Source organism: Arachis duranensis, chromosome 1, assembly GCF_000817695.3.
Source record: "Arachis duranensis cultivar V14167 chromosome 1, aradu.V14167.gnm2.J7QH, whole genome shotgun sequence".
Classification (NCBI taxonomy): domain Eukaryota; kingdom Viridiplantae; phylum Streptophyta; class Magnoliopsida; order Fabales; family Fabaceae; genus Arachis; species Arachis duranensis.
Genome location: NC_029772.3, coordinates 66,812,910 through 66,824,866, shown reverse-complemented (window position 1 = coordinate 66,824,866; position 11,957 = coordinate 66,812,910).

Sequence of the window (11,957 nt, the reverse complement as noted above, 5' to 3'; positions counted from 1 at the left end):
GTATGCCCACAGAGTATCATCCAAGTTTCTTGCCCAATCCCTTCTACGGTTAATCACAGTCCATTCCAGGATTCTTTTAAGTTCTCTATTAGAGACTTCATCTTGCCCATTTGTCTGTGGATGATATGGAGTTGCCACCCTGTGGCTAACTCCATATCAAACGATAGCAGAGTAAAGCTGTTTATTGCAGAAATGAGCGCCCCCATCACTGATTAGTACTCTAGGGACACCAAATCTGTTGAAGATATGTTTCTGGAGGAATTTCAGCACTGTCTTAGTATCATTAGTGGGTGTTGCAATAGCCTCCACCAATTTGGATACATAATCCACTACCACCAGAATATAAGTGTTTGAGTATGATGGTGGGAAAGGCCCCATGAAGTCAATACCCCATACATCAAACAACTCAATCTCCAGGATCCCTTGTTGAGGCATGGCATAACCATAAGGCAGATTGCCAGATCTTTGGCAACTGTCACAATTAAGTACAAACTCTCGGGAGTCTTTATAGAGAGTAGGCCAGTAGAAGCCACATTGGAGGACTCTTGTGGCTGTTCGCTCACTTCCAAAATGTCATCCATACTGTGATCCATGGCAATGCCAGAGGATCTTCTGTGCTTCTTCTTTAGGCACACATCTACGGATTACTCTGTCTGCACATCTCTTGAAGAGATATGGTTCATCCCATAGATAGTACTTTGCATCCAAGATCAATTTCTTTGATTGCTGCCTACTATACTCTTTGGGTATGAATCTCACAGCCTTGTAGTTTGCAATGTCTACGAACCATGATACTTCCTGGATGGCAAATAGTTGCTCATCCAAAAAGTTTTCAGAGATCTCAATAAGAGGGAGGGACGCCCCTTCTACTTGTTCTATTTGGGACAGGTGATCTGCTACTTGGTTCTTTGTCCCTTTTTTATCTCTTATTTCTATATCAAACTCTTGCAGAAGCAACACCCATCTTATGAGTCTGGGTTTTGAATCCTGCATTGTGAGTAGATATTTAAGAGCAGCATGGTCAGTGTACACAATCACTTTTGATCCTACTAAATAAGATCTAAACTTGTCAATGGCGTAAACCACTGCAAGTAACTCTTTTTCTGTGGTTGTGTAGTTCTTCTGTTCGTCATTTAAAACACGACTGGCATAATAAATGACATGCAGAAGCTTGTCATGTCTTTGTCCCAACACTACACCAATGGCATGGTCACTGGCATCATACATTAGTTCAAATGGTAATGTCCAGTCTGGTGCAGAGATGACTGGTGCCGTGACCAGCTTAGCTTTCAGAGTCTCAAATGTCTGCAGACACTCCTTATCAAAGATAAATAGCGTGTCAGCAGCTAGCAGATTACTCAAAGGTTTTGCAATTTTTGAAAAATCTTTTATAAACCTCCTGTAGAATCCTGCATGCCCCAGAAAGCTTCTGATTGCCTTAACATTGGCATGTGGTGGTAATTTTTCAATTACCTCTACCTTAGCTTGGTCCACCTCTATTCCTTTGTTCGAAATTTTGTGCCCAAGGACAATTCCTTCAATCACCATAAAGTGACATTTCTCCCAGTTTATAACCAGGTTAGTCTCTTGGCACCTCTTTAGAACAAGTGCTTGATGGTCAAGACAGGACTGAATGAGTCTCCAAATACTGAAAAGTCATCCATGAAGACTTCCAGAAATGTTTTCACCATATCAGAGAAAATAGAGAGCATGCACCTTTGAAAGGTTGTAGGTGCATTGCACAGACCAAATGGCATCTTCCTGTATGCAAATACTCCAGATGGACATGTGAATGTTGTTTTCTCTTGATCATGAGGATCTACTGCAATTTGATTATAACCTGAATATCCATCCAGAAAGTAGTAGTAATCATGATCTGCTAGTCTTTCTAACATCTAGTCTATGAATGGTAAAGGAAAATGATCCTTTTTGGTAGCTGGTGCACGAAATTGTGATCATCAATGGTGCCATCAACATGGTACGCTCAGTTGCAATCTCAACTCTTTATCACAACTTCGCACAACTAACCAGCAAGTGCACTGGGTTGTCCAAGTAATAAACCTTACGCGAGTAAGTGTCGATCCCACAGAGATTGTTGGTATGAAGCTAAGGTCATCTTACAAATCTCAGTCAGGCAGATTCAAATGGTTATGAGTGATTTATGAATAAAGCATAAAATAAAGATAGAGATACTTATGTAATTCATTGGTGAGAATTTCAGATAAGCGTATGGAGATGCTTTGTCCCTTCCGTCTCTCTGCTTTCCTTCTGTCTTCATCCAATCCTTCTTACTCCTTTCCATGGCAAGTTGTATGCAGGGTTTCACTGTTGTCAATGGCTACCTCCCATCCTCTCAGTGAAAATGTTCAACGTGCTCTGTCACAGCACGGCTAATCATCTGTCGGTTCTCAATCAGGTTAGAATAGAATCCTGTGATCCTTTTGCGTCTGTCACTAACGCCCAGCCTTCAGGAGTTTGAAGCTTGTCACAGTCATTCAATCCTTGAATCCTACTCAGAATACCACAAACAAGGTTTAGACCTTCCGGATTCTCTTGAATGCCACCATCAATTCTAGCTTATACAACGAAGATTCTAATTAAGGGATCCAAGAGATATTCACTCAATCTAAGGTAGAACGGAAGTGGTTGTCAGGCACACGTTCATAAGCAGAGCTCCACACCTTAATCTATGGTGTGTAGAAACTCCACCGTTGAAAATACATAAGAACAAGGTCTAGGCATGGCCGTGAGGCCAGCCCCCAAATGTGATCTAAGATCTAAAGTGATCAAAAGATTCAAAGATCAAAAGATGAAAATACAATAGCAGAAGGTCCTATTTGTAGAGAACTAGTAGCTTAGGGTTTACAAAGATGAGTAAATGACATAAAAATTCACTTCTGGGCCCACTTGGTGTGTGCTTGGGCTGAGCATTGAAGCATTTTTGTGTAGAGACTTTTTTTGGAGTTAAACGCCAGCTTTTGTGCCAGTTTGGGCGTTTAACTCCCATTCTTGTGCCAGTTCCGGCGTTAAACGCCGGGCAGTTTTGATCTGATTTGGAACGCCAGTTTGGGCCATCAAATCTGAGGTAAAGTATGAACTATTACACATTGCTGGAAAGCCCAGGATGTCTAATCTCCAACGCAATTGAGAGCGCGCCAATTGGGCTTCTGTAGCTCTAGAAAATCCACTTCGAGTGTAGGGAGATCAGAATCCAACACCATCTGCAGTCCTTTTCAGCCTTTGAATCAGATTTTTGCTCAGGTCCCTCAATTTCAGCCAGAAAATACATGAAATCACAGAAAAACACACAAACTCATAGTAAAGTCCAGAAATGTGAATTTTAACTAAAAACTAATAAAAATATAATAAAAACTAACTAAAACATACAAAAAAACATACTAAAAACAATGCCAAAAAGCGTATAAATTATCCGCTCATCAGTAGCTGTATTGAGCCTTCTGTAATTAATACACATACGCCACCTTGTAACTGTTCTTGTAGGAACCAGTTCATTTTTTTCATTATGAACCATTTTCATGCCACCGTTCTTAGGGACGACTTGGACATGGCTCACCCAGGGGCTATCAGAAATAGGATAAATAATCCCAGCCTCTAGTAATTTAGTGACCTCCTTCTGCACCACCTCTTTCATGGCTGGATTCAGCCGCCTCTCTGGTTAAACCACTGGCTTAGCGTCATCCTCCAATAGGGTCTTGTGCATGTATCTGGCTGGGCTAATGCCCTTAAGATCACTGATGGACCACCCAAGAGCTATCTTGTGTGTCCTCAGCACTTGAATTAGTGCTTCCTCTTCCTCTGGCTCTAAGGTAGAGCTTATGATTACAGGAAAAGTGTCACCTTCTCCCAGAAATGCATATTCAGGGATGGTGGTAATGGTTTGAGCTAGGGTTTAGGAGGTTTCTCCTCTTCCTGAAGGATTTTCAGAGGTTCTAGTATTCTCTCTGGTTCCTCCAGATCAGGCTGAACATCTTTAAAGATATCCTCTAGCTCTGATTCGAGACTCTCAGTCATATTGACCTCTTCCACCAGAGAGTCAATAATATCAATGCTCACGCAGTTGTTTGGGGTGCTTGGATGCTGCATAGCTTTGACAACATTCAACTTAAACTCATCCTCACTGACTTTTAGGGTAAATTCCCTTTTTTGGACGTCAATGAGGGTTCGTCCAGTTGCTAGGAAAGGTCTTCCTAGAATGAGAATTGCACTCTTGTGCTCCTCTATTTCTAGCACCACAAAGTCAGTGGGAAAGGCAAATGGCCCATCCTTGACAATCGCGCCTGATGGGTATTTAATGGAGCCATCAGCAAGTTTGAGACATATCCAGGTTGGTTTGACTTCTTTAGTCAAACCAAGCTTTTTGATAGTAGATGCAGGTATTCGGTTGATACTTGCTCCAAGATCACATAGAGCTTTCTTGGTACAAGTACCCTCTAATGTGCATGGTATCATGAAGCTTTCGGGATCTTTAAGCTTCTCTGGTAAGCTTTTCAAAATGACTGCATTGCATTCTTCAGTGAGGTAAACTTTTTTAGTTTCTCTCCAATCCTTCTTATGACTTAAGATCTCTTTCATGAACTTAGCATAAGAGGGTATTTGCTCAAATGCCTCTGCAAATGGAATCTTTCTTTCAAGAGTCCTGAGATAGTCTGCAAAGTGGGAAAATTGCTTATCCTGCTCCGCTTGGCGGAGTTTCTGAGGATAAGGCATCTTGGCTTTGTATTCCTCAACCGTAGTTGTTGCAGGTTTATTTCCTACAGATGTGGTTGGAGAAGCATTTTTAGAGGGGTTGCTATCAGCACTTGTATGTGTCTAATTCCCCACTGGCGTTTGAATGCCAGGGTTGGAAGCTAGATTCGCGTTGGACACCAACTCCTTACCTATTTCTGGCGTTTGAATGCCAGAACTGAGCTTTCCTTGGGTGCTTAATGCCAACTCCTTGCCTATTTTTGGCGTTTGAACGCTATAACTGAGCATGGGTTGGGCGTTTAGCGCCAGCTCTTCACTCTTTTCTGGCATTTGAGTGCCAGAATTATTCCTCTCTGGGCTCTTACTGTCCTCATAGGGATTTTGGGTAGCAGTTTGTTCATTTCTTGGCTTCCTGCTGCCTTGAAGTGAGGTATTTAATGTCTTTCCACTTCTTAATTGAACTGCTTGGCACTCTTCTGTTATTTGTTTTGATAACTACTGTTTTGTTTGCTTCAACTGTACTTCCATGTTTATATTAGCCATTCTTGTGTCTTGTAGTATCTCCTTGAATTCGGCTAGCTGTTTTGTTAGAAAATTTAATTGCTGATTGAATTATGTAACTTGTTCTATAGGACTGTGTTCAGCAGTTACTGTTTTAGCCTCTTCTTTCATGGAAGGATCACTACTTAGGTACAGATGCTGATTTCTGGCAACTGTATCAATGAGCTATTGAGCTTCTTCAATTGTCTTTCTCATGTGTATAGATCCACCAGCTGAGTGGTCCAAAGACATCTGAGCTTTCTCTGTAAGCCCATAATAGAAGATGTCTAACTGCACCCACTCTGAAAATATTTCAGAGGGGAATTTTCTTAGCATCTCTCTGTATCTCTCCTAGGCATCATAAAGAGATTCATTATCTCCTTGTTTAAAGCCTTGGATGTTTAGCCTTAGCTGTGTCATCCGTTTTGGAGGGAAATATTAATTCAGGAATTTTTCTAACAACTGTTTCCATGTCCTTATGCTAGCCTTAGGTTGGTTATTTAACCACATCTTAGCTTGGTCTTTTACAGCAAATGGAAATAGTAATAATCTGTAGACATCCTGATCTACTTCCTTATCATGTACTGTGTCAGCAATTTGTAAAAACTGTGCCAAAAACTCTGTAGGTTCTTCCTGTGGAAGACCGGAATACTGGCAACTTTGCTACACCATGATAATGAGCAGATGATTTAACTCAAAACTACTGACTCTGATGGAGGGTATACAGATACTACTCCCATATGAAGCAGTAGTGGGGTTAGCATATGACCCCAAAGTCCTTCTGGACTATTCATTTCTACTTAGGTTCATGATGGAGAAAGGGAGATAACGTGGATTTATTTTATTTATTTTATTATATTTAAAAAAAAATTCGAAATAATAAAATAAAATAAAATAAAAACTACAATAAAAATAAAAAAAGATTTGAAAATATTTTATGAGGATTTCCAAAAAAGTGAGGAGAGAGAAAGTGGTTAGGATATTTTTGAAAAAGATATGATTTTAAAAATCTTAAAAGGATATGATTTGAAAAATTTTGACCAAGTCAACCCAAGGAATTCGAAAATTATGATAAATTAAAGGAAAAGATAATTTTTTTTTTAATTTTATTATGAAAGAGAAAAACACACAAGACACAAGACTTAAAATTTTTAGATCCAATGCTCCTTGTTTTCAAAAATTTTGGAGAAAAAACACCAAGGCACACCAAACTTAAAAATTTTAAGATCAAAACACAAAGAAGACTCAAGAACACTTTGAAGACTCACAAGAACAATAAGAACAAAAGATAGAACACCAAACTTAAAATTTTTAGGAAACCAAAATAAAATTTTTGAAAACTAAAGGAAAATTAACAAGAGAACACCAAACTTAAAATTTGGCACTAGATTTAATCAAAGAAAAATTATTTTTGAAAAAGTTTTAAAAGGAACATACCCAACTACCAAGAACACAAGCACAACACTCTAGCCAACTGAGCTATAAATTTAACGTGTTTTAATAAGGTATTTAATAAATAAAATTTTTTTGAAAACTGATATTTTGAAAAAGCACAAGAAAAACAAGAAAAGACACAGAACAAGAAAAACTAAAGATCAAACAAGAAAAATTAACAAGAACAACTTGAAGATCAAGGAAGAACAAAGAACATGCAATTCGAAAATTGAAAGAAAAAGAAAAGCATGCAATTGACACCAAACTTAAAACATGACACTAAACTCACAGAAAAACAAAAAATTAATAAAGAAAAATAATATTTTTGGAAAAATTTTTGAAAAGAAAATAAAAGACTCTGACCCAAAAGACAAATTTTCCTAATCAAAGCAACAAGATTCACCGTCAGTTGTTCAAACGCGAACAATCCCCGGCAACGGCGCCAAAAACTTGGTGCACGAAATTGTAAATCACACTTTTCACAACTCGTACCACTAACCAGCAAGTGCACTTGGTCGTCTAAGTAATACCTTACGTGAGTAAGGGTCGAATCTCACGGAGATTGTTGGCTTGAAGCAAGCTATGGTTATCTTGTAACTCTTAGTCAGGATAATAATAATTCTTAGTTTTGGTTGGTAGTAAATAAAAAGCATGGATTAAATAATACTTGTTATGCAATATTGGAGAATATGTTGGAGTTTTGGAGATGCTTTGTCTTCTGAATCTCTACTTTCCCCTGTCTTCTTCTTCACGCATGCAAGGTTCCTCCTTTGGCAAGCTGTGTGTTGGTGGATCACCGTTGTCAATGGCTACCATCCATCCTCTCAGTAAAAATGATCCAAGTGCGTTGTCACCGCACGGCTAATCATCTGTCGGTTCTCACTCATGCTGGAATAGGATCCATTGATCCTTTTGCGTCTATCACTATGCCCAACCCTTGTGAGTTTGAAGGTCGTCACAGTCATTCAATCCCTGAATCCTATTTGGAATACCACTGACAAGGTTTAGATTTTTCGGATTCTCAAGAATGCCGCCAATGGATTCTAGCTTATACCACGAAGATTCTGATTAAGGAATCCAATAGATACTCATTCAATTTAATGTAGAATGGAGGTGGTTGTCAGGCACACGTTCATAGGTTGAGAATGGTGATGAGTGTCATGGATCATCACATTCATTATATTGAAGTGAGAATGAATATCTTAGATAGAAACAAGCGTGTTTGAATGAAAAATAGAAGTAATTGCATTAATTCATCGAGACACAGCAGAGCTCCTCACCCCCAACAATGGGGTTTAGAGACTCATGCCGTCAGAAATACAAAGTTCAGATCTAAAAATGTCATGAGGTATAGAATAAATCTCTAAAAGTTTTTTAAATACTAAACTACTAACCTAGGTTTAAAGAAAATGAGTAAACTAAGATAGATAGTGTAGAAATCCACTTTTGGGGCCCACTTAATGTGTGCTGGGGCTGAGACTTGAGCTTTTCACGTGCCTAGGCTGTTTCTAGAGTTAAACGTCAGGTTGTAACCTATTTTGGGAGTTTAACTCCAATTTGCAACCTGTTTCTGGCATTTAACGCTAGAATGGAACATGGAACTGGCATTAAACGCTAGTTTAAGTCATTTATCTTCAAGCAAAGTATGAACTATTATATATTGCTGGAAAGCCCTGGATGTCTACTTTCCAACCCAATTCAGAGCGTGCCAATTGGACTCTTGTAGCTCCAACAAATCCATTCTGAGTGCAGGGAGGTCAGAATCCTACAACATCAGTAGTCCTTTTTCTGCCTGAATCAGATTTTTGCTCAGCTCCCTCAATTTCAGCCAGAAAATATCTGAAATCACAGAAAAACACACAAACTCATAGTAAAGTCCAGAAATATGAATTTTGCCTAAAAACTAATAAAAATATACTAAAAACTAACTAAAACATACTAAAAACTACGTGAAATTACCCCCAAAAAGCATATAAAATATCGGCTCATCAAGTAGCACAAACAATACACCTAAGAATCCCTTTGGTTGATAAACAATACAGTCAAAAGACACAACAAATAAGGGAAACCCAAGAGGAGCTAAACCTACCGGAGTCATATGAGACCAGCAACAAAATTTCCCTGGAAAAAGAGGCTACAAGGAGCAGAGTCGCATTAAAGGAAATAAGGAAGAAGGCACCAAGGGGATGGAGGAACAAGAAGATCCCTACGGAGGATTTCTCTGCAGGGGATGAAGTAATCTATGCTCATTTCCCATTTATCCCACAAAATTTCTCAGCAAGCCACTACAAATATTACGATATAAATACCATAACTTTATTACTACATTATCAAAGTAGTTATAAAGCACTGATCAAGTTGGAAGTGACATGTTCGTAAGCATAGTGACTGTACCTTTCTAATAAATCGATGGGTTTGATGAACAAATTTCCAGTCACTTCGATGGGGAAAGATATTTTTGGCGTAAGAGAATCCCGTTCCCATTGGCAAATCCACAAAAATAATGTTAGCCACCTGAGAAGAGAAAAGAAAAGCAATGAACATAGCATAAAACAGTTAATTTTATTAACCTGAGTATTACTGGATATATATTTTTTTAAAAATTAGTTTAAAATTATGTCATTTTCAGTATATTTTATTTAGGGTAAAATACTTATACAAATTAAAAGCAATCTAATATTATCTGAATCATTCAAAACTAAAAACATTAATTGAATGTCTTTAACTCTTCATATATATCTATGTAAATTGAAATTATTGAATTTGATTTACACATTTTAGTAATAAATCAAATTAATGTTAATTGAATTATAAGAATCACTGTATTTAAACATAAATCAATGTATATAATTCGAATTAGCTATTGTAACATTAAATCGAATTCAGTTGATTTAATTTACTACTACTTCACATATATAGTAAAACGAATTAGCTTTATTTGATTTACTACCTGTACAGATTATTGACTTTAAAACATAAATATCAATAAAAAAATACTTCCATTTGAATCTAAATAAAATATCAAAAAATCAAAACGAATAAGAATAGCAATTCAACTTTTGTGTTTTAGTTAAAAAATTTCAGAATTCTCTCCTTGGAACATGTAGAGATTATTAATAAAGCCAATGGAGAAAGATTCACTACAAGAGGGGAAGATTTAAGGCATTACCAACCATCCTAACAAAGGCCAAACGTCAAGCTAATGACGCTAAAGAAGCGCTTCATGGGAGGCAACCCATGTTTTATATCCTTTCCTTTAGACTTTTAATAGTAGTTAATAAAGCAAGATCCATGAATTCCAAATCAACTTTGACAAATACTTAGAAGAGTCTCTGTGTGCAACATATAGTGAACAATAAGTTTGATGTTCAAGGCACACTAAGAGGGCATGAACACAATTCATATCATGTCAATCTTAAAGCCTTAATCAACTCTTTCTACACTACATGCTCACAAACTAAGTTTGGTGTCACCAATGTTACATACATGAACACTCAATCAGTCAGTTGCGTTGCATTCATGAATAGCATTTAGTTATTTAAAAACAAAAAAATCTAAAAAGTAGTTATTCCACTTTCTAACTTTTGCCGCATCCATTCAAACTCATTTTTTTCCTTTAATCTTGTAGGAGAAATGAAGGGAAGATTGGATGAAATTGATGTGACAAATGAAGAAGGGGGTTCGGCCAATTCACAAGGGGGGACTATACACACGTCTTCAAAGGATATCCTTGAAGACCGAATTAATCACTTCATAAAAGTGGTGATCCTTGTGCTCATTTCATGCCAAACCCCAGCCGTCCACCATTGATTTTACTATCAATCTACACCCTTCGATCACCCCTAATCCTCCTATATAAATGACCCCCACCCTATAAACGTCTGTATTCAAATGCCCTTTCATTTCATCTTTCTTCTCTCTTTCAGAACACACACCCAACACTTCTTCCTTCATCCAAAAACACGTTAACACAATCCTCCAGCTACACCCTATCCTAATCCAGCCGAATTCCATCATCAATCCATACTTCTCAACACCTTCACATACCAACTCCTACTCAGGGCATCATCAAGCTCCAAGAGGTGAAAGGGAAAGGAACAAGTGGAGAGCATTCCTTTTGATGAAGGGAGGTTCAAGACCGCCTTTCATGAGCTCCAATTTGGATGGATAAAACACAAGAAAATATTACCAGAATTAACATTCCAATTCAATGATGATGAATGCCCACAGATTAGAGAGAAGATCGAATGGAGGGGTTGGCAAGAGCTCACGAACCCAGAAACAAAGATAAATGCAAAGCTCATCAAGGAGTTCTATGCTAATGTAGCCAGAGAAGACCCTACCAGGGCGCCTACCTTCAAAAGTTACGTGAGAGGAACAGAGGTGGACTTCAGTCCCAATGCTATAATGAAGACTCTTCATCTGAGATCACAACATTTTGTTGAGCCCAGTTATCAAGCAAGAATAAGTAATGGACCCGACAATGATGAACTTGAGGAAATTGTGAACCACATGTGTGTTATAGGATTAGATTGGAAAAGGTATTCGGATAAGTGGTCACGGTTTATTAGGAGAGGAGACCTCATTCCGGAAGCCAAGAGATGGTTTGAGCTCATGAGGAGATCTATCCTCCCAGCCTCAAACAATTCTGAGGTCATCATTGCTCGAGCTACTATGATACATTGCATAATGAAGGGTGGAGACATCAATGTACATGAAATTATAGCTGAGGGAATCCAAGACGCAGCCGAGAAGAATGATCCGAGTGCTCGACTTTTGATGAGCGGATAATTTATACACTTTTTGGCATTATTTTTAGGTAGTTTTTAGTAACTTCAAGCTACTTTTAGGGGTGTTTTCATTAGTTTTTATGTTAAATTCACATTTTTGGACTTTACTATGAGTTTGTGTGTTTTTCTATGATTTCAGGTAATTTCTGGCTGAAATTGAGGGACTTGAGCAAAACTCTGAAAAAGGCTGACAAAAGGACTGCTGATGCTGTTGGAATCTGACCTCCCTGCACTCAAAATGGATTTTCTAGAGTTACAGAACTCCAAATGGCGCGCTCTCAATGGCGTTGGAAAGTAGACATCCAGAGCTTTCCAGCAATATATAATAGTCTATACTTTATTCGGGAATTGATGACGTAAAGTGGCGCTCAACGCTAAGTACATACTGCTGTCTGGAGTCAAACGCCAGAAACACGTCACAACCCGGAGTTGAACGCCAGAAACATGCTATTACTCGGCGTTCAACTCCAATAAAAGCCTCAGCTC